This window comes from Pygocentrus nattereri, chromosome 13 (genome assembly GCF_015220715.1).
Source record: "Pygocentrus nattereri isolate fPygNat1 chromosome 13, fPygNat1.pri, whole genome shotgun sequence".
Classification (NCBI taxonomy): Eukaryota; Metazoa; Chordata; class Actinopteri; order Characiformes; family Serrasalmidae; genus Pygocentrus; species Pygocentrus nattereri.
Genome location: NC_051223.1, coordinates 33,380,471 through 33,393,107, shown reverse-complemented (window position 1 = coordinate 33,393,107; position 12,637 = coordinate 33,380,471). Strand labels below are relative to the sequence as shown.

General features: G+C 40.3%; 1 long non-coding RNA gene across 1 annotated transcript; it reads right to left on the bottom strand.

Moving 5' to 3' along the window:
* Positions 1-8,812: 8,812 nt before the first annotated feature.
* Positions 8,813-12,166, bottom strand: LOC119265030. Its single transcript, XR_005131351.1, has 3 exons — positions 12,030-12,166; positions 10,676-10,712; positions 8,813-9,112 (listed from the first exon to the last, which is right to left on the bottom strand). It is a non-coding gene; the product is annotated as an uncharacterized LOC119265030 (long non-coding RNA).
* Positions 12,167-12,637: the final 471 nt, after the last annotated feature.

Below are 12,637 nucleotides of genomic sequence, written 5' to 3'. Positions count from 1 at the left end.
CAGTCCTGACGCCCCAGATGACCATATGGATGGGCCAGAGGACAGAAACGCACACAAACAAACAAAAATGCACCTGGACACACACACACTAAGACATACAGACACACACATACTAACACACACACACATGTAAATGCTAGTGAGAAATGAAAGCACCTGGGTATAAGAGAGGCAAAGGGGGGGTGGGGGTGGCGGGGTTGAGAGCGCACCTGGGCATTTACAGACCCACAGTGGCCATGTGGACAAGAGGGAGAGAGAGCACCTGGGGCATCGTGAGTATCTGCAGAGAGAGAGAGAGAGAGAGAGAGAGAGAGAGAGAGAGAGAGAGTGGGGGGGTGGATCTCAGCTGGGATCAGAGCAGCTTTCAGCACAGATACATTCTGTAACACATACACACGCAACATTAATTAATAAAAAAAAATCTCTCTGTATGTTTTTCTGATTCTGCAATGCATACACTGCAAGATAACTTCCAAGTACAAGTGTATTTGAGGTTAGGAGAGAGTTAGTAGAGTCAAATCTTTTTTCTTCCTTCTCTTGTGGTCTTTGCTTTATTTGAACATACCCAATATCTTTCCTCAAGCTGCAGATATGAAATGTGCCGTGCAAATTAAAGGATAAAAGTATAAAGATAACATAAAAGTAAAGATTTCATTCAAATTTAAAATGTAACCATCACTATATCTGTTGTAATGATACTACTTGCATTCTACGGCAGAACCACAGCTTTACTGTAAATGGTAATAGTATACTTTTACTAGGTTTAAGTCTTAGGTTTACTTATTTTATTGAAAAGTAATATGTCCTTATTGTCGGAAACAAAACCATGTATTTCCATTTTTGTAGTTTTTCAGTTTTTGACATCATTTGAAAATGTCTATTGCCATTTACACTGTGTATCAATTTAATGGGGAATATAGAGCAAAAGAAACAGCTCAAAATTACTTATAATAAGCCTGACATTAAAATTAATTTGTTTTTTTCCTTCCCCTGTAAATGTATCAGTTCTGAGATGTGAGTTTGTTCCGACAGCAAGTTTTTTTAGATTTAATTTACATTTAATTCAAAATAATTTAAGACTTTACTAAGCAGCCAATCAAAACAGTCCTTTTATCTCATATCAGTCTTAAAGGCACAGTAACAAAAATGCCTATGTAATTCTAAGGGCTAAAGAGAGGTTGTACAATGGTCAGGTAAAAATGCATGCTGACCATTTTTGGTACAGCATAATAATATAATAACTTTCTGCACTGGGGGGACACACTTTAGTGTGGGCTATTTGACTTTTTTTTTCTTTCTTGACAAGTCAAGACTGTATTGTATTTGCTCAATATAACTGTTCTGCTTAAAATGATACTTTTAAGATCACATTTGACTGACAGCCGATTTGGTCCGACTCTGAAGATGAGACTACACTAAATTCCCAATGAGCACCAATGAGCAATCAGCAGCTGTGACAGAAAAACACCTAAACAACCTGGAATCAGCCAGAAATGATTCCAATACCATTCGACAAACAAAATGGGCTGTAAGATGATTTACAGACTGCCTGGAACAAAACAACATTAATATTGACCTAGCAAAAAAAAAAAAAAGACAACACTGAGCTAAACTTGATATTGCGGCAGTTTTATGGCTCAATCTGATTTTGTCAAACTCTGAAGATGAGACTACACGTTCAGCGATCATTATTATTATTATTATTATTATTATTATTATTACTAGTGAAGTCGCCATTGAAAATGATTTTGCTTTGTTTTGTGATCTTGCTCTCTAAACTGTTGACCACATCCACCTACACTTAATTTTCTCTCAAATCTGAAGTTTTTATGTTTCTGTGTCCACTTCCAGGGCCCTTTGTGCAGCGGATGGTCCTGGTGCGGATATTCATAAGGAGCTCATTTAGAGCAGAGCCTGTTGTTAATAGGACTCCCATCAACCTCGTCTTCATCTGCATTTTGGCTCCATAATTTCCAGCCTTTAATGGTGTCATATCTTTCTTTTATTTGACCGTTATCCTGCACGCGTCTCTTAAGAGCGTGCCTGTGGGCCAGCGGTGTGTCGTTTTGCCTTGTGAAATATCTCTTTCATGTGTTTTATTTGATTACTTTAATCTTTTATTTTCCAACGCAGTACTTTAGTGCTCTAAAAGAGGGGCAGATGCCTTCTTAAAAGGCGATTATTGTCAAGGGCCCGCTCCCTCGCCAACACCTGTTCCATGGCAATTTACTTGTTTACTGACGAACTCTGAAGGTGATAATTTATCCCAGCCTGTTCTTTGTTCCCCGTCCATGCTCCTACTGTTCTGTACAGCAACACAACCTGTCTCGCATTTGTGTGTGTGGGTGTGTGTGAGAGAGAAAGAGAGAGAGACAAAGCAAGTATGTATGTGTGTACGACACGTGTCTCTAACCCCCTCTGAGCACAGGATCCAGAAAGTACAGTGGGGTTTAACTTATAGGAGGTCACTGCAGCAGTTTTACACATTAAAAGTCTGTATAGCTGACGGATCGATGCACAGGGGGCTCTGACCAACTGCTCATGTCATTAATTTATGATTTAAAGTGATTAACATTTGGAGATTAAAGTGATTATTTCAAGTGAGGTGCATTCAGGCCCACATTGTATGTCTCTCTCTCTCTCTCTCTGTGTGTCTCTTTGTGAGTGACCAGCCTGCATGAAGTTTTAAGACTACATCAGGGATCTCCTCAGCCTTTGCCAGCCCCACTAATCTGCCATCATTCATGGCTGACTCGTACAAACTGCTAGCGTTAATGCTAAGGGCTGGCACCTGCATCCGGCCCCTCTTCCCCGCAGTAAACAACCAGAAAGCCGGAAAAAAAGTCTGCAAACTGGCGGAGCTTTGGTGGTAGTGGTGGGCAGCCAGCTCCCTCTAGGTGACGGGGCATTAAAAAGCAACCGAGCCTGTCATGTCTGAATCGGCGATTTGGGTTTTCACGTTGGATGACTTTTTCCACTCGTGTGCATTTTTGCAGGCTTTGACTTCGCCACAAGAGATGGAGCTTTTCTGCCAATCTCTGCGTAAGGGCAGCAGTCCTATCGGCCCTAGGTGAACAAAAATGCTGAAAAGATGCCATCGAGCGAAACAGTTACGTTAAGTAGATGGATCATCAGTGTGGCATCCAGGGTGGGCTGTGTGCTTCCACTGGCCCTGTTCATTTGTCGAGATATGCAGATGGGGACTTTTCACACACTGATGGGAGAATCTGTGGGCAGAAACATGTGGTTTTGAAAGGCGGAAAGTGAATTAAATTGCCTGTTTTTTCCCCTTATCTATGCAAAACAAAGTGAAGTTAACTTATGCCCTCTTAAATGAAGCACCTCCACAATACTCCCTGCTGCTGGAGTGTCCCCTAAGTGCTAATGCATTAAGCCTTCCTTTGATATTGTGAAGTACTGACCCCATTTTAAACTCTAGCTTTAGCCCCGTGCACTCATTTAACTCACTCTGGTGCTGTAGTGGAAGAGCAGTTTTCTATAAAATGAGTGCACACCTAATACGTTTATAAGTATTTCAGAGTTGAAGGTGCAACAGGATCTCTGGGCAAGACTGGCTGCTTCATTTCAAAACCAAGAGGCAATTATTTATCGTCTGTTCTGGAGTTATGCTTTAAATCATGTGGAAACGATTTCATCCATCTACTCTGTCTGAATGCATTAGAATATGAATGATATAATCAAAAAAAAATGCTATAATTTATAGATGCCAACTCCCAGCATTTAAAACATAAACATTCATGATTTATCATACAACTGGCTTTGCACATACGCATTATTACAGTTATAATAAAAACTTGTAAATGTTATACTGTTTTTAAATTCAATATATTCTCACTGAAGGAATTATTATTTTTTTTATTATTATATTACATCATTTGAAAATGCCAGCTACTATTATGGGTCTCACTTTATATTAAGTGTCTCTTATAACTGTGTAGTTATATATTAACAATACATGCAACAACAATGGTGATGTATTCATTGTTATAGATGGATTACTGTAGTACAGCTAAATACAACTGCATTCAATTTTATTCATGTAAGTACACACGTGTATATTGATAGTTGGAACAGCATATCCTATGTAATTACACCTGTAATATGGTGAGCGTAATTACATTTATAGGAATCGCATTTTCCAATAAGACTTTTCTATTAGCAAGAGGTGTGTAATCACCTACATTATTAGAGTACTTACACTGTACCTGCACAGGGAATGCCAACATTCCTAACATTTAACCAGCTGGTTTTCTGTGGTAAACCATTCTGTGATGTGACAGCAGCAACAATGGACCATATTACAGAAACTTCCTAAGTCTGAAATTTTATCACCATGACAACTTCAGTTAGGACTCAATTTAGAACAGACGCTATTTCATAATCTTATGCTAAGAAAAGGAAGAAAACAGTATTACAGAAACATCCTAACTAGACACAATTTCTTAACTTCTGTCCTAATTTTAATACAATGGCAGAAGTTTTAACCATCTGTTTCTACTGTTTTATACAGTGACAGACAGCACAGGTCAACATAACAGGCATAATGAAGTTACATGTATCTACATTTAAAACAGTGCTTTGAGTTGTTGAGGGATTTTTCTACCATTGTTTTTAAAATTCCAGGCACTGCAGACACGATCTCCACCATCCCCTCTTATTGCAGTGATGATGGGGAATACTGAAAAGACAAATTGAACATGCATCTGATTATTATGAGGAATAATGTTAATAATATTATTAATAATAATAGGAATAATAGGCAGTCGTGGGCTGGAGGTTAGGGATCCAGCCTCCTGACCGGAAGGTCACCAGTTCGATCCCCAGAGCCGACAGCATGTGACTGAGGTGTCCTTGAGCAAGACACCTAACCCCCAACTGCTCCCCGGGCGCTGCGGATTGGGCTGCCCACCGCTCCGGGCAAGTGTGCTCACTGCCCCCTAGTGTGCTCACTAGTGTGTATGTGGTGTTTCACTTCACGGATGGGTTAAATGCGGAGTTGAAATTTCCCCATTGTGGGACTAATAAGGGTCACTTAATCTTAATTAATTAATAAAGCGCTCGGCCAAACCATTTGGGAAACTGAAACTGGACAGCGGTGATGCTCTGATAACCAGTACGAAGCGCTGAGATAATAATGTTAACTTCAAGTTAATTACACTCTAGTTTTGCTTGACCTTTTTTGCAGCAGTAACATCTAGTTAGTAAAATATCTAACGAATATTTTGATTATGTGTTTACCTTTCAGCTGTGACCATATGGTCTGTTGCTAGGTAACAAGTATGACATCGAGTAAGTTAAGATTTCCTAACTTAACAAAAGATGCTGTAAGATAAGATTTGCTTCTGTAATACGAATCTGTGAAAAATCTTATCTCCACCTGTCAGATCTTAAGTTAAGAAAAAAAGCTAGTAAGCTTCTGTAATACAACTCAATATATTTTATAAGTAGCTTTATGTGATTAATTACATTATAAAAAGCCAGAACGTTGGTTAAGGCACCATATCACAGTACAATCATACTAATATGATATCTATTGAAAGTGGTCCTCAAACTACCGACCCCCAGATGGTCCATATTTTTGCTCCAAACGTAACTTGCAACACATAGGGATAGAACTAAAATGTGGAGCATCTGGGGGTCCCTGAGGACCGGTTTCAGATATATTGTCCTAAGGAACCTTTCAATAAATGGTTCTTCATAGAACCATGGTTGCTAATGCGATGTGAACGTGTGAAGAAGCTTTTTTAAGGTTTACTATCACATAATGTAATAGCTCTACACCAATTCAAGTTCTTCCTAGAACATTATTTCTAAGCCAAGATCCATTTTTCATATTTACATTCATCATGTGATGTGATGTTCACACAAAGAATAGGTGGTATTTCCAAATAGTGCAGCAAAATATAAAGCCACAAAAATGGAATTACAAGGCTTTGATTTCACAGCAACAATATGTCCAGCAACTGCAGCAGAAGAAGGTTTGTATTCAAAGTAGTGAAACTAGCTCTCCTAAGCAGTGCAAGTGCATGAATCAAGCGAGGGTCACCTTTACCTCATCTATATTTGAGCTCCCCATGTGGTCTGTAGCACTCCAGTTCTAGTTTAAGGTTAAGTAGTAATTTAAGTAGCAGTTAAAAACGCTGTGGAGGCCTCATCTATAAAGCACAAGCAAGGCTGGCACTCATTTGAGTGCCCATGGTGCTGCCTTAAACTGCCACGACTTCCACTTTTGTTATTAATCTAATGAGTGAAGTTTAGGTGCTAAAAGAGGGCCAGGTGCATGAGTGTGTGTGTGTGGCAGCCTGGCCTTAGGGACACCGTGTGTCAGTGTAATTGTGTATGTGTGTGTGAGAGTGTGAGTGTGTGCATCAGGTGGGCTTGAACTGCCTCATTTGACACAGACAGCATGTGTTCTGGACGTGTCGTAACCTGAGCAGCAGGACTGTGCTGCCTAATGATGAAAAACTGGCATCTGCCACCTAAATTATCATCATCAGCTTCCCCTCAATACACCCCCTCCACCTCCCCGTACTGTCTCACACTAATCACATGGACTCACACTATGGCACTGTCAGAATCGTCAAGTACAGTAAGGGCAGATCCATGATGTGACAAGCGTGAGGGAAATGTGTGAGAGATGTTACAGTTCCTAAATATATGAAAAATAGATGCAATATCCATTATTATCTATTCTGAGGAATGCAATGTTGAATTGGGCTCCCAAGTTCAGGGCATGATCTGATGGGCTTCCAAAAGGGATGGAAAGGTGGGATAGCCTGTTTACAAGGGGGATGCAAGGGGATGACATCCTCATAGTCTGTAAAAAAAAAAAAACATTCCCCTTGTAAAACTGCCAAAGTGTTTATATTGTCCTTACATGGAATCTTCTAAAATAGAAAAATTGAATGTTAGTAGAATTACAAAAAGCTGATGTTCCTATGCAGCTTACCCACAACATGAGATGAGAGACATTTGTAAAAGATAAATATGCAAATGGGTCATAAAAAAGTCATTAAAAAGTTCATAAAAGTCAACCCTCACCTGCCTTATTTTACCATTTCTCAACAAGTGGCCTAATATCACCTGACCTCAGTGATGTGGGAATTACTGAAAAAAACATAATCTCTTACAAACTGCTAATAAATTCTCTCAAAATGTAACATAAGAGGGTCGTTCATTTCTTCCTGGAAAAAGCAACATCACTGATCATTATATTGCTTCTATAAGATTCTCTCAAATACATACAAATCTGTACTAACTGGAAAGCAATACAGACAATCCAGCAATTCTTGTCAGTGTTTTAGACAGAAAGAAATAATCAGTCACAGTAAATATCATTTGAATGACATGTCACTCTCTCTACCTTGGAACAAGATACACCCACTTATGCTTGATGTCTCATTTGGCTAATGCTACTTGAAAACCTAGAAATTAGCCAACAGAAACAGCTGCATAGGAATAAATTCTTAAAGAATAAAGTGTAAAGCTTAAACAACTGTTCCTGTTTAGGTGAAGTGGGACTCTTCTTCTGCTTCTTCAGCAGGGTGATTTTTATCCATATGCAGATAGCACATGCAAAAGACAATTATATACAAGGACAGGCACAGATAATCTACATAGATGAAACATATGTTTTCAAAGCACTGCAGATAATGTTGTACTCTTAAAGACATATCACAAATATTTAAGTTCTTATTACGTCAGTAACTATAATCTGATTACTACAATATAAGAAAAGAATGTAATGCATTACAGGAAAAATTGATAAGATTAACATTTACTGTAACCCCCAACACTGCTCCTGACAACCTGTGATATCAAAAATGATAAAGGAATGCAGTGTTGTGCAAAAGTTTGGACATTTCTGATTGATTGACATGTTTCATTTTTAAATGAAAATAAACTAATACCTGTGAAAAGCAAACATAAACTAAAGCATTAAGCCAAGAATGGACCTGCTGTAGAGGCCTTGGTGCATTAATGCAGAATCCAATTGATATGTGTGGTCAAAGGTGTGTATATTGAGTCTTTACAACACCTTCAGACATGAGAAATCAGGTTTTTTCACTATAACGGTCAATTTCAAAAGTGACCTGTTAAATTCAATGAATAAATAACAACTGTCCATTACAGTTGGCATAATATGCCATGTCTTAAGTTTGTAATATTTTTATTTCTCAATGTAACAAAATGTAACCAAAAAAACATTTGCACATTTTGAAGAAAACAAATATTTATGTATGTATGTATGTATGTATGTATTTATTTATTTATTTATCCTGGCCACTTTAAAAATGGTAAATCCAGCCTTACTGTAACTTAACCATCTCGGCCCATTTGTGGACAGGAAAGCTCTGCAAAAACAAAACCGCCATAACCATTAGGAATAAGAACGTCCCACGGAGCCAGCATGCTGGGCACACACAGCGAGGCAATGGTGCCATGTCTGCTGTGTGCTGGCTAGCGTTGCCATGGCGAGGGCCAGAGTCTTCACCCGCCCTGAGAAATAATAAATAATGGGTCCGTTTTGTTCTCGGCTGTGGCCCGCAGCCCGCGCCATCAGACATTAGAGGCAATTTGCAGTCACGCGCAGGCCCGCTTCATCTAAAATATTATCAATGAGCTTGTCAGCCCCGGCCCTAACCTCCTTTTGTTATTTTCGGCAGTGGCCTCGGTAGGATCGGCCGCTCGAACCGGGCTCATACCCCTGCTCCCCCTGTAGACCAGCAACAGGATGTCATACACCTGTTTTGCTTAAGGCTGGGGCTCTGGGCGCCCTCTCTCTCTCCGCTGCTCTGGCATTGGCCAGTACGCTCGCCCGGCTGGGCGTATATGTCAGGATGTGAAATGATGGTTGTTGTAGGTGCAGCTGTTGCATAAGAAGAGTGCCAGGGGCGCAAGCTTCCCACCGTGAGCTTTAATTTGCTCTCCCTCTCTCTCGGCCCCTCACCTTCACTAGGCCTCTGCAGATGCGGCAGGGCCAATGCCCTCACACAGATGGGTCCCAGCCCAAGGCGGTTTGTGTGTGTTTGTGTGTGTGGGACAAAAGCCCTGAATCCCAGAGAAGCCCACTGCACACTGCATCATCTACCTTGTGGCAGAGAGAGAGAAGTAGAGAGAGAGAGAGAGAGAGAGAGAGAGAGGAGAGAGAGAGAGAGAGAGGAGAGAGAGAGAGAGAGAGACAGTCTATTTTTGACTTAGCAGGTAGCATTTGCTGGACTGATCAATGTAAATAACTGCAGCTAAGAAAAGACAGATTCATTCAATTATCAATGTTAGGTCTACAAACAACAAGAAACCCTTACCCATTATTACTGTAACATCACTGATCAACTTACATATTAGAAGTTCACAAAAAACTAGTAAATTAAATGATTAATATCAAGTCTAATGATTAATTAGAAAAAATATATTGTTTCCATTAGAATATCATGCTTCAATGTAAATAACAGAAGCTGGGGAAAGACAGACTAATATATCATGATGGGCCTATGAACCATATAAAACATACTTTTTTCACACTAATATTATTGTATATTTTTTTTACTTAAAATAGTGCATGGCATGATTTTCTAAGGGAAAACAAGTGAACGCATCCTCTACAGAGAACACACTTCTGCAAGTTTAATGGAAAACTACTGTCTATTTACTGAATTTAACATATTGGGGGAAAAATAAAACATAAAATGTGGTCTGTGCACTTTGATGTCTCATTTTTTTTCCAGTTTGTTAAATAGAAATTGTTCACTAAAAAATTGCAGAAATTCACCATAGTTAAGCTGCTCTATAGAGGACATTTGAACTTACCAACAGAACATGCCTAGGATGCATATGACTGTATTTGTGCTTTTACTTTTTTCCTTTGTCTTGTTTTTGTTTTGTTTTTTTAACGATGAGGAGGCATTATATGGCAAATGTGTCTTTGTTATTTAAGCGGGCTGCTGTTCTCATTGTGCCCGTCTCCTCTTGCTCACATCAATAGCCGCTGCTGCCATTTTCAGGCTATAATCAGAAGGCTGAGTGTAGTTGCTGGGGAGTGTTTAAGATCGTGTGAATGGCGGTGTATCCTCGGCGGCATTTCACTGGGGGCCCCTCGACAGGAGGCCCTTTTGTGAAGATGTCTTCCTCCCAGCCAATCAATAGCTTTTGTTGTGCTCCCAGCATGCAGTGTGTGCTGCTGCTCGGCAGCAGGAAATGTTCAGGAAACACACCCGCACCACCACTTATACACTTATAAAAATACGTCAACTGTGATACCGCAATGTTAAATGGCTGGCTAATTAAATTAAGCCCCTGAATGGATGTTCAGCAACCTGCATTTGGTTTGTAGTCGAGGGCAGTGTGGGATTTATTTGGTTTACTGGAATGTATACTCTTGGCAATAAAAGGGTTGTATATATTACAAACCCTTTTTAGTGATATGCAAAACCATTTTGGGGAAAAATAAATAAAAACAGAACTATAAACAGCAGATTTTACCTCATAGAAAAGCATTAAACTATGCAAAGAACCACTGACACACTCATATATTTAAACTATAGAACTTTTTCTGAGGTTGTGGAGAACCACATCAAGCTAATGAACATAACACAACTGAAAGTTTAAGGGGGAATTTCACTGTTTTTTCCCCAAAATTTCTGCATAATAAACGTACCCATTCTGGCGGTGAGAGGAACCAGGGGTCTCAGTGTCTGCAACATAAACATAGCCATTTTATTTACTATCCAAAATGAAAAGTGAACCTACACATATATGTTGAGTGTTGATATATAATGTCAATAATGGTGAAATAGTAATAAATAATTAGATACGTTTTGATGGAGGACTATTTTGCCTCACCGTCATGTGTCTCTCCATCATGAATAGATGTAAAAAAAAAAAAAAAAAAAACAATGTCTCAGACATCAGGCAGCATCGGGCACCTTTCAGTGGGGGAGCTTTAAGACATATTAAACCACATCTGGTTCACCAACTCTGCGAACTATTGTGACTGAAGTTTCCAAACCTGGTTCACTAAACCTGTCTGAGTGACTTTGTTTATGCCAACATTTGATCATGCCAACATTTTTAAAAACTCATCCCTTTATTATTGCTTGGAAGAGCTTTTGAGCTTTTTTTGCATGAACATCCTAAAACAGAGTCGGCAATGTGGTGCTGCATGTGGCTCTTTTACTGCCCAGTTGTGGCTCCACAGCAGAATAAGATCATTAGGTAAACCTAAAATAACGCTCCTTCGCAGTAAAATATAGCTCTGCTGATCATCCTAACAGTTCTAACACTATTATACATTTGCAGAAAAGTTTCCTGCCGGAGATGTGAGAAAAGTGGCGATAGCTGAGCTAAAGCATAAAGCAGAGCAAATCATATTGAGACATATTTACAGCCATGATGGTGAAATGGACATAAAACACCCAAGGTGGTTTGATTTTTGTTGCTAGGACAAAACGGCTCTTCTTAATATTCGGGTTGCCAACCCCTTATCCTAAAAGGACAGTTTAGCCACAGATGCTAATATGAACTGAATTAAACGGTAAATGAATTAAAGTGCATAGCTAAGTGGTGGCTATTAGCTTCCATGTGTTAGCAAACCTGAGCTGTTCCTTCAAAGCCTAAAGGCTTCCATCTACCTTTAGAGGCCTTCACAGGGCACCTCTAGTTCACGGATGCCACGTGACTTTCATTTACCTAAACAAACATGCTGTCAGGAACGTGTAAGGGGTACCTGCACCACTGCTGTCAGCCACTCGGTCCTTACTGATTGCAAGTTTTTGGGATGTGATGTTGTTTATTAACAAGGTGAAAAAAAGCAGAAAGAAAGAAAAGAAGAAAAGAAGAAAAGAAAGCCTCTCGCGCTCTCGCCTTCACACATCACTGTCACACTGCGGCCTTCTTTCAAGCCGCTATTTACCCATGAGCAAGCAAGTCAAATGAAGTCTATTCGCACCGCACGTTTACACGCAAACAGGCACAAGCGGGAAAAAAGAGGAAAGAAAAGATTCAATTGTCACCTTTCAGAGCAACCTCCAGTGCTCCGGCTGCCTCCGCGACAGCTGCCTTTGATGTTAGCAACTACCACACGAGCTATGAAGATGCGCCGTGGAGGGGAAGCTGACAGATAAAACAGAGCGCGCCGCCGTCACTCTCGTGCCCCGCATAATGAGGGGGACCCGGAGAGCGAGGCAGACAGCAGCCCGGTCGAATTACCGCGCCACCGCTGAGGTGTGTGTTTTCTGACAGCTTTTTCCAGGCAGCCGAACGCATTTCCATACCACTCTCTCTCAGAAGTGCTGACACCAAAAAGAGAGAGAGAGAGAGAGAGGGAGAGAGAGAGAGAGAGAGAGAGAGACTTCCGACCACGACTAACATTTTCATCAAAGGCATTCTCTCTCTCTCTCTCTCTCTCTCTCTCTCTCTCTCTCTCTCTCTCTCTCTCTCATCGTCGTAACAAGGAACAACAAAATCCACAGCAGAGGGGAAAATGGTTGTTGAGTCAAGCTGAGGCTCAAAGCATTCAAATCTCCCTGCATGTTTTCAGCCAGTCATTCCACCACACGGCACAGGAACCTGAGGGACCCTGCAAAGCACTCCCCTCCCCGACCCCTCCCACCAGATCAAT